This window comes from Gorilla gorilla, chromosome 10, assembly GCF_029281585.2.
Source record: "Gorilla gorilla gorilla isolate KB3781 chromosome 10, NHGRI_mGorGor1-v2.1_pri, whole genome shotgun sequence".
Classification (NCBI taxonomy): domain Eukaryota; kingdom Metazoa; phylum Chordata; class Mammalia; order Primates; family Hominidae; genus Gorilla; species Gorilla gorilla.
The window spans coordinates 102,520,153-102,540,577 of NC_073234.2; the positions used below are offsets into that span (position 1 = coordinate 102,520,153).

At 32.9% G+C, this 20,425-nt stretch overlaps 1 protein-coding gene across 1 annotated transcript in view; it reads right to left on the minus strand.

Moving 5' to 3' along the window:
* MGAT4C (MGAT4 family member C) overlaps nt 1–20,425 on the minus strand; it is a 1,374,466-nt gene that overhangs the window by 1,174,584 nt on the left and 179,457 nt on the right. The gene's annotated exons all lie outside the window — the stretch shown is intronic.

Sequence of the window (20,425 nt, forward strand, 5' to 3'; positions counted from 1 at the left end):
CACTTCCCCCATGACTGCCAACTTCCATGGATATAGATATTTTATCAACAAAATACATCTGATTTGAGTTAAATATACACTTTTTAAACTGATAGTGAATTTAAATATCATTTTTATTAAAATTATCTTAATGTCTTACCAAAGTATATGTTATTTATAAAACATCATTTAACAATTTGAAACAATGTATTCAAAAGGAATTTAAAAGCAAGGTTCTAGAAAATGTTTGTTGTTTACTTGATTCCATTTTTTCCATAGTGCTATTTTTCAGTTACTCACATAGTAGTTTACAGAAAAGTGTATTATGTCTGTGGTAAAAGATTGATTCTATTTATCTTCTAAGCAACATATTTGTCTTGCTAGGAAAATGTTTTTCAATAAGAAAATGGCACAGTAAATGAATTACCATGAGCTAAATATCAAGATTTTCATGCTGAACAAACCTTTAATTTATTTAAAACAAGCCTAATATTTTCAGAAAAACAATGTGCAATTCTTTCTATAATAGGGTTCCTCCTTTATTCTTGAATATAAAATTACGATGTTTATATTGAAATAATTCAAAAATGTGTTAACATTAAGTTCTTAAACTGTAACCTCAGATATGTACACTTCCAGATTGCTTTTGTTTAATCTACTAATACAAAACTTCAGAGAAAGCACTTACCACAGTCCTGGCTCAAAATATTACTCACTAAATATTAATTGCTGTCATTATTTTTCAATGAATATATATTGTATCCAAATTCCTTTTTCTAGGGTTTTACACATATAGTTTCATTCTTCAATGTATAGATACACACACACTCAAGAATGAATTAAAAGTGTATTCAGGAACGTGTATGAATTTCTTAGCATGAATTCCAAATTCCCACTGATTTTTCTCATTTTCTCAAAACAAACAAAAAATCCTTTTTCCCCATAATGTGTTTTTACCATAAGTATGAGAACCTCAAAACCTTCTGTCAATGTCTAAAGTCTAAATAAGGCCCTAATGTACATGTTGTATTTTTACTCAATACAAACTGTCACAAAATGCCAAAGTGCAATTCAGGAAAAGCAATTTCATGGAACACCAAAATAATGTTTTTCCTAAATTTTTAGCATAATCATAATCTAAAAAATCATCTGTTTTATGGTTTCTATGTTCTCTGGATTAAGATAAATGTACATTACAGAAAGAAAAAATACATTTTAGGTCATATCATAAGACCCTATTGTAAAATAGTTTTCTTTATTGCAGTATTGAGCCTTTAATTTTATAGCAATAAAGGTACATTTAGATGATTAAGAAGAAGAGAGGAGGAATAAGAGCCATTTTATTTCTTATTGGAAACACAAGCCCTGGCCTGTTTGTGTTAAAAATAAAATATCTTGTATTTTAAAATGCTGGTATTTAAAAGAAAATACCTTGGCTACTTCTCCAAGAAAAATAAAACACACTAAAGGAAACAAGAAAAAAAGAGTTTGACGAAATAAAGTTCAGGAAAATGTGAACTTAATTATAATCTTCTAAAAAAACCATAGAAGATTTCTCCTGTATTTTTTCCAATAATGAACATCCCTTTTATGTTTCTAGTACATACGATAATTGTCTTATTTTAATGATGTACAATTTTTAGTAGCCAATAATTACTCCCCTGCCACACACACACACACACACACACACACACACACATTTATAAAATGCTTAGGTGGGCATCAGGTAAAGATATCTAAATAAAATTATTTTTAAAATGAGTGTACCCACCTACACACATAATAAAAAGTAGTAACATATGTTTATTATTATTAACCAATAGTAAGTACTAGAGCTGATTAATGTGCACCCTAATACAAATGTCCATGGCAAAAGCCCTGATATAAGTTTCCCAATTGGGAAAAAAAGAAAAGAAAAGAAAAAGAAAAAATGAAAGAAAATCTTTGAGTACCGAATAAAGAAAAGAAGCTAGAAAATTCATCTTTGTTTTATTCTGGAAACAATACAAGAGACATATTATTTTTTAAAATGTAAAATAACCTTTATTGCTATAAAATGAAAGGCCCAATACTGCAAATTAAAGTAGTGTGATTGCCACCATAGGATCCATTTGTAATCCTTAAATTGATTGGTTTCACTCTCTAGAACTTTTCTTCAAATGCCTGCTATACAGTCTGAGCATTGCATGCTGTGATAATGCTGAAATGATCACATGATCATAATACACTATCTGGCCTCAGAGGACCTGCCAAAAGAAAAGGGGGGTTATCTTAACAATATGACAAATATTATGTTTGCAATATGATTGTAGTATGAATGAAGTGTTGGAAGAGTGCAGAAAAAAGCTGCTTAGTTCAGCCTGTGAGAATGTGAAAAGAACCAATAACAAAGTGACACATGTTGGGGCTTGAAATTTGAAAAGGAATTTTTTACAGGTGAAATGAAAAGGAAATACATTTAGGCTTTATTCATTTTGTAGATAAAGAAAAGAAGAATAAATATTAGAGAGAATAAAAGGTAAATTGCAAAGAAATAGGGACAACCACAAAGACCCAATAAGGAATAGACAGTAGGTAACAACGGCTACCTCAGTGTACATCAATAAAAAGTTGAGTATGTAGAGAACTTAAAAAACAAGTAATTGCTGAAATCACTGCTACATAATTGCTGCAGTTACTGTTGAGTTTCACAATATATGTAACTTTCAAATTAGCAGTATATTAATTACTTATACTTTAATAAACTCTGTATTCTACCTGGAAGAATACACACTCTCATTCAAGATTAAATTCACAGCAGTTCAGAATCATTCAGGCTTGCTTCAGGCACAGTTTGTGTCTCCAGCTCCTGTGGTATTTCATATTCTTGTGTTTAAATAATAGATTAGACATCACACGGGAATTGTAAAGACAAGAACAAAACTTGTGTTACTTTACTCTTATTTTTATGACCACTTGGAGTTTTTACTTGTATTTAAAATTTAAAGCAGCAAGTGAAAACTATGGGTGTAATATTTTTGCTTTGCTAAAAATATTTTAACAATATCTTTTAAATTAAAATTTATTCTTTAAAATAATATTTAATTGTGTTTGTTACAACCAGGAAAGAAAACTGTATCAGTGGTAAAATTTGCTATTTGTCTAAAATATATCTTTCACAAACTTCCATGTTTATTAAAATTCCCTTTGAGTTACTGTAAAATTATGGTTGACTTTGATGAACCATTGTAGGTATATATTTTCTCATGTAAAAATAAATTGAATTTAAAAGAATTAAGGGGGTTCTTTTTTCTTTTTTGGTACTACAATATATGATTCCATTATTTACTTTTTTTACTAAATTATTTTTCTACTGGTACAAATATAAAAATAAAGTTAACAATAGAAAATTTTCCCATGCTGCATATCTTTTCAAGTCATTATTTTCAATTCATTTTACAGTTATTATTGAATATTAATTTGCCATAGTAGGAAAATATAGACATTGATCCACTCCATTTGACCTATATACTAGGTATACTCCACAGGAATTGGCAAACTTTCTGTATAAAGGGCCAAATAGTAAATATGTTAGGGATTATAGGCCACACTGTTTCTGTGACAACTCAATTCCACAGCTGTAGTATGAAACCAGCCATGAATAATATGTAATCAAATGGTGGTTACTGCTTTCCAATAAAGCTTTATTTACAAAAATAGAGAGCAAGCTGTATTGGGGTATTTGGTCATTGTTATTATATCTTGCTCTGGAATACAAGTGAGAGACATGCACTAATAAGAAGACACTTTGTAGGTCATTTTCTTAACGTAGTTTATCAAAGGAGGAAAAATAACCAAATATGTCACTGCTTATTCAAAAAGTAATTAGATTTCTTTTTCTCAGAATGAGGAAAGTAGGCTGATCAGATTCTCTTACAAATATATTTCTTGATTTGACTTTTAATCCTATAATATAAAATATATATTAGGGAATTAACTTATACCTTATACGTGATGATATAAAAATGAATGTATATATAATCTAATCTCTTAAATAAAATATTTGACTCATCAAAATCAAGTCACTGCAGTATAAGAGCTAAATTTATCCATCTAAATGTATCTATTTAAAGTGTACTCTATATTTGCACATACAAAAGAATAAAAAGACTAAAACTGACATAAAATTATTTCACAATTATCATTAGTTGTGAAACAACTTCTCTATTGTGGCTACAAAAATCACTAGATTATATTTTGGAAAGGCAAACGGAAGATCGGCAAGACACCTAAAATTTGGCAATAACATTTCATTAGGTTTTCTTCCTATTTTTGTTTTGCTTAAGGAAAGATCATATTTACATGAAATTTGCATTCATTTAGAGGGCTACTGGATTTCAAATCCAAACATGTTGTTTTCCTCATTATCAGTTTGACTTCTTAGCAATGTCAGTTTGATATCACCTTTGCTTACTCTCTGTATTACTCTCTGGATGATCAAAGTTAAATCACCATTCTTTGAGTCTTAGCAGCACAAGTACTAAAATTTAAAGAGTAAAATATCATTCAGAGTGCTGTTTAAATGCAGTTTTGAACTCTACATCCATAGAGTCTACTATGATATGTTTGAGCCAAGGATCAGAAATATATATTTTTTAGTAAGTACAGTGGTTCCTGAATCAAATCTGGGAAATATTTAAGTGTGAAAGAGATGGTAAAAGGTATAGTAAGTAAGGCACATTAATACTACAGAATTACTTTAGTTCAGTGAATGAGTAATTTTCAATTGTGAATAGTACATTTTTGTTTGCTTAGAGAAAATTGGAAAACAGTTGTGTAAAAAATGAGCTGCTTTTGCTTCTCTGTTTGTTATTTTTTTAAATTCTAGTTAATCCTGAAACATGGAAGAAATATCATCTTTGTTTTTTACGTATTATGGATCTATAGGCTAATTAATGTGGGTATAAAATACCTGAATTTTCTATGTTGACATTCAAAAATAACTGTTTTAAAACCTAGACTTCAGTAAGCAACATATGCTAATATGTCTCAGTGTTTCCTTTACCTTATGCTTTAAAAACTACATCTGTAGGAAGATAAAGATTGACTTTACCATGGCGTCTCAGAAGTGAATACCTAAAAAGGGGCAGGTTGTCCTTGCCCAGGGAGTTTTCTCTTTAATAATTTATGACTGAAATCTAAAGATTAGGAAAACATCTAATACCTTTGTACTATTTACTTCACTTACAAATGTCATACAGGAAGAATAAAACCTTATTAATAAATAGAAAGCATATTCAGTCATTTCTAATCTCACACCAAATAAAGTTTACTACTCTGATTTCACACTGCAGACTTACAGAATTGTATCATCTCAATGGTCTTCTTGATTGAGAATAAATGCTTCATTAAATTTAAATATAGCAACATAATAACAATAGTAAAACCAGAGAGAATAACGACTGATGTTAAAGGATCACACATATCACTCTTTGGAAGACATTCAACTTCTAGACAAAATGAAAAGTTTGATATTCACAATTACATAATAAATACAAAAGATTATGGCATGACATGAGGATATAAATGAATCAAAATTAATTTGAGAGTATGTAAAATGAGCTTGTAGATTGTTTTTGAAATAGGTAATACAGAAGAAAGAAAAAATAATGATGATCCGTAGGTTAATGACTATGGCAACCAGGTGGATAGTAATAAATTTCATTGAGATGAACAATAAAGGAGGAGGAACAGGTATGTTTTTTGAGAGTGATGCAGAGTTTGGCTTTTATACGTATGATGTCTGAGGTGTCTTGGAGGCCTACAAGCAGAGATGCTGAGTAGGAAGTTGGCTGTGTGGATCTGGAGCTCAAAATAGTCAGTGCTGGAGATAACCCTCAAAACTATTTCCCAGGCCTCAGACACAAATAGCCAATGCCTACTGGTTAACTCTTCTTTGATGTCACAAAATTATTAATAATATAATGAGTTCTGAAAGATCCCCTTACCTAACTCAAAATATGCCCTTACCTAAGTCTAATTGTCATTCATTATCCCTTAGTTCATTACGAAGTAGCGTTTCCAAACATCCAATTCTACAAGCCAGAAATGTAAGTAACACTTTTCTCCAAGCCATCTCTGACATTAAGGACTTTCGAGAAACCCAAGGGCCATCCTGAAGAAGCTGTCTTCCTCCTGCTGCCATGAGTGACAAATCTGTCCATTTTGCTTTCTCAATTTTTCTAAAATCCATCTGCTTTCTCTATTTCAACTTTCACTTTCCTAGTGCAATTGCTTCCTAAATGGTCCCATATATATGCTTTCTGCTTGTATTGTGTTTTCCTAACTAAATCCAGAGCTGTGTTTTAGAAATATAAATCTGATCATATAACTCTTCTCTTTGAACATTTTGTAATAATGTCTCCCCTGTTATTTTAGGATGGAGGTCTAACCCTTAAACTAGATTAAAAATTGATAGATATCTCTTTCCAGGCCCTAATTTTATCTTTTTTTTTTTTTTTTTTTTGAGGTGGAGTCTCGCTCTGTCGCCCAGGCTAGAGTGCAGTGGCGCAATCTCGGCTCACTGCAAGCTCTGCCTCCCGGGTTCACGCCGATCTCCCGCCTCAGCCTCCCGAGTAGCTGGGACTACAGGTGGCTGCCACCACACCCGGCTAATTTTTGGTATTTTTTAGTAGAGACGGAGTTTCACCATGTTAGCCAGGATGATCTCAATCTCCTGACCTCGTGATTCGCCCGCCTCGGCCTCCCAAAGTGCTGGGATTACAGGTGTGAGCCACCGTGCCCAGCCAATTTTATCTTGTTTTATTCCTCCTTTCTTTCCTTTCTTCCATAATAACCAATTTTTCATTCAAAAACCCCATGCTAATATGTAAGATTCCTAGTCATAGGAATAAATGAAAAATTGAATGAAAACTTTGAATGAAAAGTTGGTCAGTGGAGATGAAAGAAAAGAAGGGAGGAATAAAACAAGATTAAATTAGGTCATAGAAAGAGATATCTATCAATTTTCAATCTGGTGAGGAATTGAAACTGAATTGGGCTAACTTTAGCAGAGAGGAAAATTATAAGGAATTATATGAGAATGTCCACACAACTGACAATAAGGCTAGATAAACAGGCACAGAAAAAAAAAAAGATTTATCTGGGATCCAGAGAGCAGGATTAAACAGTTTGATATCAGTAGCCACACAGCAATGAATGAATTCCAATTTCATTTCCAATTCTTTTATTCTGTTAAAAAAATTACGTTTCAGTAAGAAAATATATGACTGACTTAATTTAGATTACATACACATTCCTTGGTAAGGGAAAAGCAGAGAATCTTGATTAACTACACACCTACCACATTCCAGTGGAAGGGAGGTAATCTGGCAAAAGTAAACTGAGGTACTAGTACAAAAGAATTTGCAATTTATGATAGTAAAATTATTAAAGTCTTTTATAAGGCCTCAGAATCTTTATTTTGCTGCTGCCACAACCTGTGGTACTTTTAACAGCTTAATAAGTTAACTGAATTTCTACTTCTATAACTTAGCTAAAATACAATGCCTTCAGGAAAACCCTTCCCATATCAGTTCCAATTTTTGTATGTTCACTGAGTATAGCATATTTTTTCCTAGATAATCATGTTAATCTCTTGTAGTTAGCAATTTACTTGTGTGATTATTTGATTAAAGGTTAAAATACATATCATTTTGCTCAAATATTATCTCCAGTATTAAGCACAGTGCCACTCATAGAGTGTGCCACATGCAATAACTGAATAAATGAATAAGCATAGGAATGCTATTTGATATGAGAATGTATGAGTTTATTAAATAACTTTAATAGAATAAGCCTAGTACAGGAACACTTCAGGGCTGAACAGGGGAACAGGAACCCAAAGGAATGCTCAGTTCAGTAGTTTAAAAAAAAAAAAAAAAAAGATTTTGCTGAGTCACAGAAACTACGAGGAGAGTGTTTAAAGGAAGAAGCAGTCAAGCCACAGATCTTAGTATGTTTAATGTTGCTATTGCAGAATATCTGAGGGTGGGCAATTTACAAAGAAAAAATACTGAGTTGGCTTACAATTCTGGTGGCTGGAGGGTTTCAGATGGGCAGTTGGATCTGGTACAGACCTCATGCTACTTCCACTCCTGAAGGAAAGTGGAAGGGGAACTGGTGTGTGCAGGGAAAACACATGGTGAGAGAGGAAAAAAAAACTTGCTCACCGAAACTCACCCATTCCTGACAGAATTCACTCATTCCTGAGGGAGAGCATTAACCTATTCATGAGGGATCTGCTCCTATAACCCAAACAACTGCCACTGGGCTCTGCCTCCCAACACTGCCACATTGGAAATCAAATTTCAGCATGATCTTAGGAGTAAGTTTCAGAAGATATATTGAGGAGGTGAGAACTCAGAAACATAAATTGTTCATCACTTTTGAGATGCTTAGTTTGGAAACTCCATCGCAGGAAGGGCAGTAGCTGGATAAGAATGGGAATTCCAAGGACTTTTTGTTTATCTATTGTGATTGCGTCCAGCTTCTGTAGTATTTGAGAAGAGACAAATGTAAATAAGCCTATATATTTACATTAATAAATTAAAACTGAAGAAAATTTTGAACATGTAGATGAGAAAAGAGTGAGTTGACTGAGGGAAAAAAGGAAGTTGAAAAATCCAGGTTATTACCTTTAGAAAAAGAAAGGGGCGTCTCCAATTTTAAGGAAGCAGAATAGGAAATCATTTTAACAACAAACAAGACTATAGACATGGAACTAGATATTTGAGGGAGATGTTGCCTATTTGACATAGGAAGGCAAGATCATTTCACAATCAAAGTAATACAGATGAAAAGATAAGAAACTGGAATGGTTCCACCAGCACTAGAGAGAAATAAAAAGGTAGGAGAAAGAGTTTGAAAATTAAAATGCCAGGCAGCATTGGATATCAATCAGCTTCATGGACCCTGAAGTTTAATCATATCTCTTTTAAAGAAAAGAACAGAAAATCATAAACATAAAAATTAGCACGAAGCCTTGGGAGGGGTCTGTGCAGGTGTGGGACACTGACACTTAAACATTTTAGCTTCATGGTAAGTTTGCCTCTCATCATAATGTGCTGATGAATTTTGTGTGAAGGGCAAAAAGTATTGCTCTAGCTGTGCCATGGAGAATGGATTAGATATTAGGCATGGAAGTCAGGAGGTAAACAAAGTAAAAGATGGCAATAAACATGAGATGAAAACAGTTTAAAGACAATATCTATTTTTAATTATTATTAAGGCTTTGTTTTCTTAGAACAATATTAAGTTCACAGAAAAATTGGAGGAAGGTACAGAGATTTCCCATATCCCCTTTTCTCAAACATGCATAGCCTCCATTATTATCAAAATCCCCCTTGGTGCAATTGATGAGTCTCACTGTCACAAAATAATCACCCAAAGACCGTATTTTACCTTAGGGTTTATGCCTGATGTTGTACAGCCTATGGGTTTGGACAAATGTCTAATGACAAGTATCTATTATTATAGTATGATGCAGAGCATTTTTCACTGCCTTAAAAATCCTGTGCTCTACCTCTTCCCTTTTCATCCCTCCAAGTACCCCAACCCCTGGCAAATAATGACCTTTTACTGTCTCCCTAGTTTTGCCTTTTCCAGAGTGTCATCTGGTTGGAATTATACAGTTATAATACTTTTAGATTGGCTTTTCTCACTTAGTAATAAGCATTTACAATTTTTCCTTACGTTTTATAGCTTGATAGCTCTTTTTGTTGTTATTTTTTCTTGTTTGCACTAAATGACATTCCATTGTTTGGATATACTGCAGTTTATTTATTCATTTACCTACTGAAGAACATCTTGGTTGCATAGAGTTTTGGGCAATTGTAAGTAAAGTTTCTATAAGCATTTATGTGCAGATTTTGGTGGTCATAAGGTTTCAGCCTTTGGATGAATAACAAGGTGCCATGATGCTGGATCATATGGTAAGAATACGTTTAGTTTTATAAGAAATAACCAAACTGTCTTCCAAAGTGGCAGTACCATTTTGCATTCACACTAATAACAAATAAGAGTTCCTGTTGCTCCATGTCCTCATCAGCATTTGGCAGTGTCAGTGTTCCAGATTTTATCCATTCTAATGTGTACATAGTGATATCTCATTGTTGTTTTGCTTATTTCCCTAATGATATGTGTTGTGAAACATCTTTTCATATGCTTATTTGCCATCTGTATGTCTTCTTGGGTGAGGTGACTGTTAAGGTCTTTGACCCATTTTTAATCAGGTTGTTGATTTTCTTATTGTTCAGTTTTTTATTATTAAGATTTCTCCCCACAAAAACTAACCCAATTACCCACATAATGAGTTCCTTACTGGTAAAGGCAAATGAACATTTTTGGTCTTTTTCAGAATGTAATAAATAACAGTCATCCTTCATTTTAAATAATCAAATATTAAATATAATTATTTTTTGATATTCCTTCACCTAAAGTCTCACTACAAACAAGTTTAACAAAATTCCTTGAGATAAACTTCAAAATAATGCAGAGTGAATATGCATGTTATATTTTTTCTTAATTAATGCAAGAGGGATAAGATTGTTTAAAAGCTACACAAAGATTTTTTCTTTCATTGAAATTGTTATTGGGATAATTAGATTCACACACAGTTATAAGAAATAATATAGAGATATACCTTGCATAATTTACTATTTCCCCCACTGGTAATATTTTGCAATAGTGTAGTATAATATCTCTACTAAGATATTGACATTCATACAGTATTCTTATCTCATTCAGATTTAGTCAGCTTTCAGTGTACTTATTTGTGTGTGTATCTTTGTGTGCATTTATTAGGTTCTATGCAATTTTGTCACTTGTGTATTCATCATCACAGTCCAGATACTTAATAATTTCAACACCATATATCTGAGTATTTTCAAAGTTAAATATACAAAATATTTTATTTCTCTACCTAATAAAATACATGGATAAAAATTGGTGAATTAAAGTTTTTAGAACTCAAAAATTAAGAACATTTGAAGAAACATCACACCTGACACCTTCATTTTACTGGATGCAATGAAATGTAACCATCACTTAGTTGCATATAAATCAGAAGTGAGAAGGCCAGTTTCTAAGATATTCCAAGTCAGATATTAAAATGAGGTTAAGAAGTTGAGATGATTATCACAATAGACATTGTACATGAACTGATTTCTGATTATAATTATTTCCATAGTGCTCTTTCTGTGCCTTAAAAATGAACAAAACAAAAACTCAGGTATAATTTTATATACTTCTTTTAATGTAATTCATTAAATTCACAGGAAAGATATATTTGCCAGTGGAAAACATTTATGTAAAGTACATGCTTAAAGTATAATTATTCAAGTTACATGGTGTTTAAAATATATCCTGTATAAACGTGAATAGTTGCATCATGTTTAAGTAGAAAAAGATGCATTTTACTCTTGAAGAATATACTTATAAAATATATGTTTAAAGTATAATTGTTTATGTAACTATGTGCTGTATAAACATGTAATTATATTTTACATGTGAATTTTTAACAAAATTTCTTTAAAGGAGAATTACAGCTTTCACTGGCAGTATTTTTTGGCTTTATTATGACAAATTTCTGAAAGAGAAAGAGAGAGCATTTACCATAATCTCTTCCTCCAGAAACTTTTTCCCATGACAGAACTTGGACTTGCATTGAAATTATCTTTTTTACTTCCCTTTTCTAGACTCAGTGCATAGATAGGCTTTTGCACAGTTGAACTTCATGGGCATTGCTATGGGAGGTTATTTTCTTCCTGAGGCTAACTAGCTCCATGGAGACAGAAGCCTCATTTCTTGCTAGATGATGACTGGCTCCATTTCACAATCTTGGATGTAGACTCAAAGCCTCTGCTTGACAGGGTAGATTTTTCTGTGGAATGTATTAGGTGTGGCTATGTTTTCACTTAGAGCCAGGAATCACTAGAAATTAGCTAAAGGATTGTACATGAAAATTCAAATTTTTGAAACAGATAGATAAGTGAGTTAAACATGGTGAAAAACAGAGCTTATCCTGAGTATAACAGTGGAGTGGCTAAAGAGTAAATTGGAGACATAGAAACAAATCAGGGCTTTCGATAATTGTACACTAGTTTTGTAGGATACAGTCTTAGTTTTAAGGGAATGCACACAGAAGTATTCAGGGCTAAAGGGACACCATGTCTACAACTTACTCTCAAAGAGTTCAGAAAGAAAAAAAAGATATATATATATATATATATATATGCACACATATGTATGTGTGTGTGCATTTGTGTGTTTATGTGTGTATACGTGTGAAAAGGTTAACGTAAATGTGAAAAAATAGAAGTATTTGGGAAACTGATTTTTTTGTATTATTATTGCAACTTTAATATGTCTGGAATTGTCAAAATTAAAAGATAAGAATAAAATACAAAACTAAACAGTTAGAAATTAGCCAGTGTATTTTTCCTTCATGTCTAGAAGTTACTGTTTGATGATATAGGGGGAGAACAAAAGGGAAGAAACAAAAACAGGTTAACTGAAAACAAATGAGACCAATTAAAATTTGTCTAAAATGAACCTTAATATAATCTTTCTTTTTCCATCACACTGCCACTACAATACTCTGAGTCCTGCTATCTTATCTGGACTGGTGCAGCAGTCTCCTAATTGGTATTCCTGCTGCCAATTTCACTACACTGTCCATTAATTTTCCTAAGTCATTGCATTACAGGAATATTTCAATGTTTCCTATCATTTGCACAAGATTTAGGTGCCTAAAAGTTAGGAATTGAGTCTTACTAACTGCCATATGCATCAAAACTTAGGCCCTAACTGACAGGCAGTGTTCAAAAGATGGTGATTTAACCAGAAGCCAAACAAAGCAAGCAGTCATTGCTTTATAGACATTTTATATATTCTTATTGTAAATATAAGAACAAAGCAAGAGAGAAACTATATGTTCATATTCAGCTAAGGTAATATAAAAATCAAAGTTAAAGAGCTTTGGAAATTAACTTCCAGGAAAAATGACATACTTTTCGGTTGGTTGCTTCTTAGTGTTATTGCCAAACTCAGAATCCTAGACTGGATAAAACATCATTAAGAGCTTATTTTATAATTTTTCTCTTTTTATTAGAGAAACAAACTAGTAAATTTCTTATAAATTTTGTTTTGGCTGAAATTTCAAAATAGCTGAAAAATATCAAGAAAAGTGGATAAGGCATAGAGAGTAATCACTAATGTTATATACAAAAAGGAGATGAACACTTTTCTTACGCTCTAAAGTATAACAATAATAACATATAAGAATAGTATGACAAGTCAATGCCATCTAAGGGGCCTTGCAGTACAATTCCTTAGAAGCACATCCTCATCCACGTACACACACACACACACACACACAGAGGCAACAATATGCAATGGAAAGTACATTACAGTGGAATTAAAACTATCTGGAATTAAACTAGTTTAATTTTAATTAAAATTAAAATTATAACTATGGCACTGCCCCTAATTCACTGTGGTTTCTTATATGGTCATTTAGCTCTTCTGAACTTTAATTATCTTAAAAGTGAGGATAATATGTACTTATGAGACAAATCATATCTGTAAAATGGGACTAGTATTTCTCAAATGAATCACATCTTGGAACAGAGATAATAATTTTCTGTAAAATGAAATAACATAAAATTTTACTTAAAATCATGTATTTCTGTGTTTATATAAACTAATTGTAAAAAGAAACACATTGATACATTTGTAAATAAAAGGTGTGACAGCTGAAGCAAATCTTGTAGACTACCAGCTATTGCAAGTGAGAGAATGTTGCAATCTAGCTTCCCTGTCTTGTTTATCTTGGCACTAAATAGGGGGTTTCAGCTTCCCCAAAATACTGACAAAAGTCTTTTCAATTTTGTTTTTCTTCCATAACCTCAATGCAGAATATCACAGTAGGAAGGAATGAGAGAGGAAAACAAAGCCATTGAAAGACTATCTGCAGACAAAGGACTGGTGCCAATGCACACATGAGTTTCCAATTTTCTGACTTTAATACATTTTTTTCAAAACCATAAAAATGTATTTTTGACTCATTCAATTCCATAGGCTTGGACATTGGTGGATATTGTTCAAACTATGTTTTATAGGTAGGGAGGCTTATAAATCTCAGAAGCAGCAGCATCTTCACACAGATGAGAGTTATGAATTAAAACACATTCTTACCATTGAAATATTCTGTATATTGGAAACGCAGCTCAATATGTCCAATGCAACTCTACTGCAAAATGGCCTGTTTTTATAATAGACTTGGAGCAGAAAAATATGGTTACTAACCCAAATATGGTTGATGTATGTTTAATTTATCCAATTCTTTTGAATTCTTATTGAATAGTATTTACAAATTTGAAATTATGTCAGTTATAGGCATAATTTTTATAAAATTCCTAGAAACATTTTTCCTAATCTGTATTTAGTATTAATCTATATTTAGTATTATTTTTACACATCATCTTATGTCTCTCAAATCCTGACAAAGGCAATGATGACAATAATGATATCTAGCATCATTTGCAAAGTATTTATCATGTTCTAGACTGTGCGCTAAATATTTAATGTGAATTCTCTTAGTTTTCACAGAAGCCCTATTAGGTACCTTGAGGAAACTGAATTTAAAGAGGATTTAGAAACTTGCCCAATTTCACAAGGATAATAAATGGCAGGAACACGATTTGGACAAGGGAGTTCTACTACAGGACATTTGCTTTTAACTATTTCACTATGCTCTTGCTCCTGGACAGGTAACTAAATTTTATGGCAGACTTGAGATTATTTTATACTAACTAATTGCTGGTGGCAGAGGGAGACATTCTGGCTGCAGTTTATCTTTTTTTTTTTTAACGTACAAAGAACTTTAATAGACATTTTTCCAAAGATGATATACCAATGGCCAATAAGCACATGAAAAAAGGGCCAACATCACCAATCATCAGGGAAATTCAAACCAAAACCACAGTGATACACTATCTCACCACTATAAAAAATCAGAAATAACGAGTGTTGGCAAGGATGTGGAGAAATTAGAATGCTTGTGCACTGTTTGTGGGACTGCAAAATGATGCATCCACTATGGAACAAAGTATGGAAGTTCTTCAAAAAGTTAAAAATAGAACTACTACATGATCCAGCCACTCCACCTCTGCGTATATACCTAAAATAATTAAGAGTCTCAAAGAAATATTTCTACTTCCATGTTCAAAGCAGCATTATTCACAATAATCAAAAGAAGGAAGCAATCCAAGTTTGCATTGATGGGTGAATGGATTAACAAAACATGGTACCTAACATGCAATGAAATACTACCCAGCCTCCAAAAGCAAGGACATTATGACACATGCTACAACATGGATGCACTTCAGACATTATACTTAGTGAAATAAGCCAGACACAAAAAGAGAAATACTATATGTTTCCATTTTTATGAGGTACCTGGAATAGTTAAATTTACAGAGACAGGAAGTAGAATGGTGATTCCCAGGGGACATGAGGAAAGGGGAATGGGGATTTGTTGTTTAATGGACATAGACTTTTAGTTTTGTGAGACTGAAGGAGTTCTGGAGATTGGCTGCACAACGTAAATGTACTTAACACTATTGAACTGTACACTTGAAACTATTAAAACACTTGAAATATCCATATTGTTGCTTCTTAAAACTTCTTTCAACATGGGCTGTTGGCATAGTACTGAATCTCAATCTAGTAACTTAAATTCTGGGGTCAGTAAAAAATGAGAAGAGAAATAAAACTTATGCCACAGTGCTGTCGCTATACAGAGATTCAGTGAAATCTTAGTGGTTTTATCTTATTTGGTCACTGATTTGCTATAAAAGATTGATCATTAGAATTAAAAGCTAAAAGAAAGTGTAATTGTCCTCTGCTTATTGAAAGAATTAAAAAGTTCATGTTGTCTGTTGAAATATCTTCCATAGATGATCAAGATAGAAAAGCGGAATAACCAAATTAAATTTACATTGGAGAAAAAGAACTACTTTATAAAGTATTACAGCATAAAATTAGAAATAAAGGCATTGGTTTTTGAAATAAGAAAACTACAGTAGATTATTGTCAAATAAAGCATATAGCTCTGCCAAAATACTACAAAGTATGTTCTTACAAAAGCAAGAAAGTAAAACCTAACTTCAGGGAAATAACAAGAAATCATTCTCAAATATTACTTGAGATCTCAGCATGTATGTGGCACAGGAGAAGAAAATTAGTTTTAGAGAAGTCAAACAGAAAAAAACTCACACGTTATCTGTCATGTTTTGCCCCCCAAGTTACAATTAATTATGCAACTAATTAAATGTGAAAAATAATAAATTACAGAATTATCTCAAGTAAACAATGAACACCTGTTTCTTGATATGACCAATAATTTATGAAATAATTACTTAAATTTGCTATATTTTCACAACACTGAAAAAAATATAGTCAGAAAGAAATGTTATATTGTCTGTCTTCTTTATAGAGCTAGTAATAAAAACACATTAAAAATGATCAGGATCTACATTTAAATATATTAAACTTTAAAATTTGAGTATGAGATTACCTTATTTAGAAAGACAGAATTTATAATACATTAGGAGATTCAAAAAATACATTTAATGGATCATCTATATCAAAAAATAAGAACCTTTAAAAGGAGGTCTCCTAGGGCTTCAAGACTTCCATGTTCTTCATCCAAATGAGTATTATCAGTTAACGTGCATCAAATAACCATCACAATAAAGTATGATTACTGGATCTACAGAAGCATGCAGTGAAATGTCTTCTTGAGTAATGGAGAACATTTTTGCTACATTTCTTTGACATTTTTACTCAATTAACTATTCTTTATCCACTGCAGAATTCTCCATAATTAGACGTAATACTCACCATTACCATTCACCTTAAATTTTTTTTTAATTTTTGTTTTTCTATAAGTTATTGGGGTACAGGTGGTATTTGGTTACATGAATAAGTTCCTTAGTGGTGATTTGTGAGATTTTGGTGCACCCATCACCCGAGAAGTATATACTGCCACATGTTTGTAGTATTTTATCCCTTGCTCAACCCCCACTCTTGCCCCCAGGTCCCTAAACTCCATCTTATCATTCTTATGTCTTTGTGTCCTCATAGCTTTAGCTTCCACATGTCAGTGAGAACATATGATGCTTGGTTTTCCATTCCTGAGTTACTGCACTTAGAATAATAGTCTCCAATCTCATCCAGGTCACTGCAAATGCTGTTAATTCATTCCTTTTTATGGCCGAGCAGTATTCCATCACGTATATATACCAAAGTTCCTTTATCCACTTGTTGACTGATGGGCATTTGGGTTGGTTCTGTGATTTTGCAATTGTGAGTTGTGCTGCTATAAGCATGCGTGTGCAAATATCTTTTTCAAATAATGACTTCATTGCCTCTGGGTAGATACCCAGCAGGAGGATCACTGGATGAAACGGCAGTTCTACTTTTAGTTCTCTAAGGAATCTCCACACAGTTTTCCACAGTGGCTGTACTAGTCTACACTCACAACAGCAGTGTAGAAGTGTTCCCTGATCGCTGCATCCATGCCAACATCTACTGTTTTTGATTTTTTGATTATGGCCATTCTTGCAGGAGTAAGGTGCTATCGCATTGTGGTTTTGATTTGCATTTCCCCAACCATTAGTGATGCTGAGCCTCCTTTCATATGTTTGTTGGCCATTTGTATATCTTCCTTTGAGAATTGTCCATTCATGCCCTTAGCCCACTTTTTGACGGGATTGTTTGTTTTTTTCTTACTGATTTGTCTGTGTTTGTTGTAGATTCTGGATATTAGTCATTTGTCAGATGTGTAGATTGTGAAGATTTTCTCCCACTCTGTGAGTTGTCTGTTTACTCTGCTGACTGTTTCTTTTGCCTTGCAAAAGCTCTTTAGTTTAATTAGGTCCCGGCTATTTATCTTTGTTTTTATTGCATTTGCTTTTGGGTTCTTGGTCATGAAATCCTTGCCTAAGCCAATGTCTATAAGGGTTTTCCCAAAGTTATCTTTTAGAATTTTTATAGTTTCAGGTCTTAGGTTTAAGTCTTTAATCCATCTTGAGTTGATTTTTGTGCAAGGTGAGAGGTGAGGATCCAGTTTCATTCTTCTACATTTCTCCTACATGTGGCTAGCCAATTATCCCAGCACCATTTGTTGACAAGGGTGTCCTTTCTTCACTTTATGTTTTTGTTTGCTTTGTCAAAGATCACTTGGCTGTTAAGTATTTGGGTTTCTTTCTGGGTTCTCTATACTGTTCCATTGGTCTATGTGCCTATTCTTATACCACAACCATGCTGTTTTGGTGACTATGGCCTTAGAGCATAGTTTGAAATCAGGTAATGTGATGCCTCCAGATTTGTTCTTTTTGCTTAGTCTTGCTTTGGCTGTCTGGGCTCTTTTAAGGTTCCACAGAAATTTTGGATTGTTATTTCTAATTCTGTGAACAATGATGGTGATATTTTGATGGAAATTGCATATGTTGTATGTTGCTTTTGGCAGTATGGTCATTTTTGCAATATTGATTCTACCCATCCATGAGCATGGGATGTGTTTCCATTTGTGTCATCTATGATTTCTTTCAGCGGGGTTTTTAGTTTTCATTGTAAGGGTCTTTTGACTCTTTCGTTAGGTATATTCCTAAATTATTATTATTATTATTATTATTATTATTATTATTATTATTATTGCAGCTATTGGAAAAGGGGTTGAGTTCTTGATTTAATTCTCTGCTTGGTCTCTGCTGGTGTTTAGAAGAGCTACTGATTTGTGTATGTTGATCTTGTATCTGAAAACTTTGCTGAATTATTTTATCAGTTCTAGGAGCTTTCTGGAGGAGTCCTTAGGGTTTTCAAGGTAAAGGATCCTATCATCAGCAAACAGGGACAGTTTAACTTCCTCTTCACTGATTTGGATGCCCTTTATTTCTTTCTCTTATCTGATTGCTCTGGCTAGGACTTCCAGTACTATGTTGAAGAGGAGCAGTGAGAGTGGGCATCCTGTCTTGTTCCTGTTCTCAGAGGGAATGCTTTCAACTTTTCCCCATTCAGTATTATGTTGGCCATGGGTTTGTCATAGATGGCTTTTATTACATTAAGGTATTTCCTTTGTATGCCAATTTTGCTGAGGGTTTTAATCATAAAGTGATGCTGGATTTTGTCAAATGCTTTTTCTGCATCTATTGAGATGATCATGTGATTTTTGTTTTTAATTCTGTTTACGTGGTGTATCACATTATTGACTTGTGTATGTTAAACCATCCCTGCATCTCTGGTATAAAATCCACTTGATCATAATGGATTATCTTTTTAATATGCTGTTGGATTCAGTTAGCTAGTATTTTGTTAAGGATTTTAGCATCTATGTTCATCAAGGATATCGGTCTGCAGTTTTCTTTTTAGGTTGTGTCCTTTCCTAGTTTTGGTGATGCTGGCTTCATGAAATGAATTAGGGAGGGTTCCTTCTTTTTCTATCTGTGGAATAGTGTCAAAAGGATTGGTACCAATTCTTTGAACATCTGGTAGAATTCCGCTGTGAATCCATCTGGTCTTGGACTTTTTTAATTGGTAATTTTTTAATTACTGTGTCAATCTTGGTGCTTGTTATTGGTCTTCTCAGGGTATCTAATTATTCTTGATTTAAGCTAGGAGGGTTGTATTTTTTCCAGGAATTTATCTGTCTCTTCCAGGTTTTCTAGTTTGTGTGCATAAAGATGTTCATAGTAGCCTTGAATGATCTTTTGTATTTGAGTGGTGTCAGTTGTAGTATCTCCTGTTTCATTTCTTAGTGAGGTTATTTGGATATTCTCTCTTCTTTTCTTGGTTAATCTTGCTAAGGGTCTATCAATTTTATTTTTCTTTTCAAGGAACCAATTTTTTGTTTCATTTATCTTTTGTATCTTTTTTGTTTGCTTAAATTTCATTTAGTTCTGCTCTGATCTTTGTTATGTCCTTTCTTCTGCTGGGTTTGGGTTTGGTTTGTTCTTATTTCTTATTTCTCTAGTTCCTTGAAATGTGACCTTAGATTGCCTGTTTGTGCTCTTTCAGACTTTTTGATATAGGTCTTTAGGGCTATGAAATTTCCCCGTAGTATCACATTAGCTGTATCCCAGAGGTTTTGATAGGTTGTGTCATTATTGTCATTCAGTTCGAAGACTGTTTTAATTTCCATTTGGATTTTGTTTTTGACCCAATACTCATTCAGGAGCAGGTTATTAATTTCCATATATTTGAGTGGTTTTGAAGGTTCCTTTTTGAGTTGATTTCCAGTTTTATTCCACTGTAGACTTAGAGAGTGCTGGATATAATTTCAATTTTCTTAAATTAATTGAGGCTTGTTTTATGGCCTATCATATGGTCTATCTCGGAGAAAGTT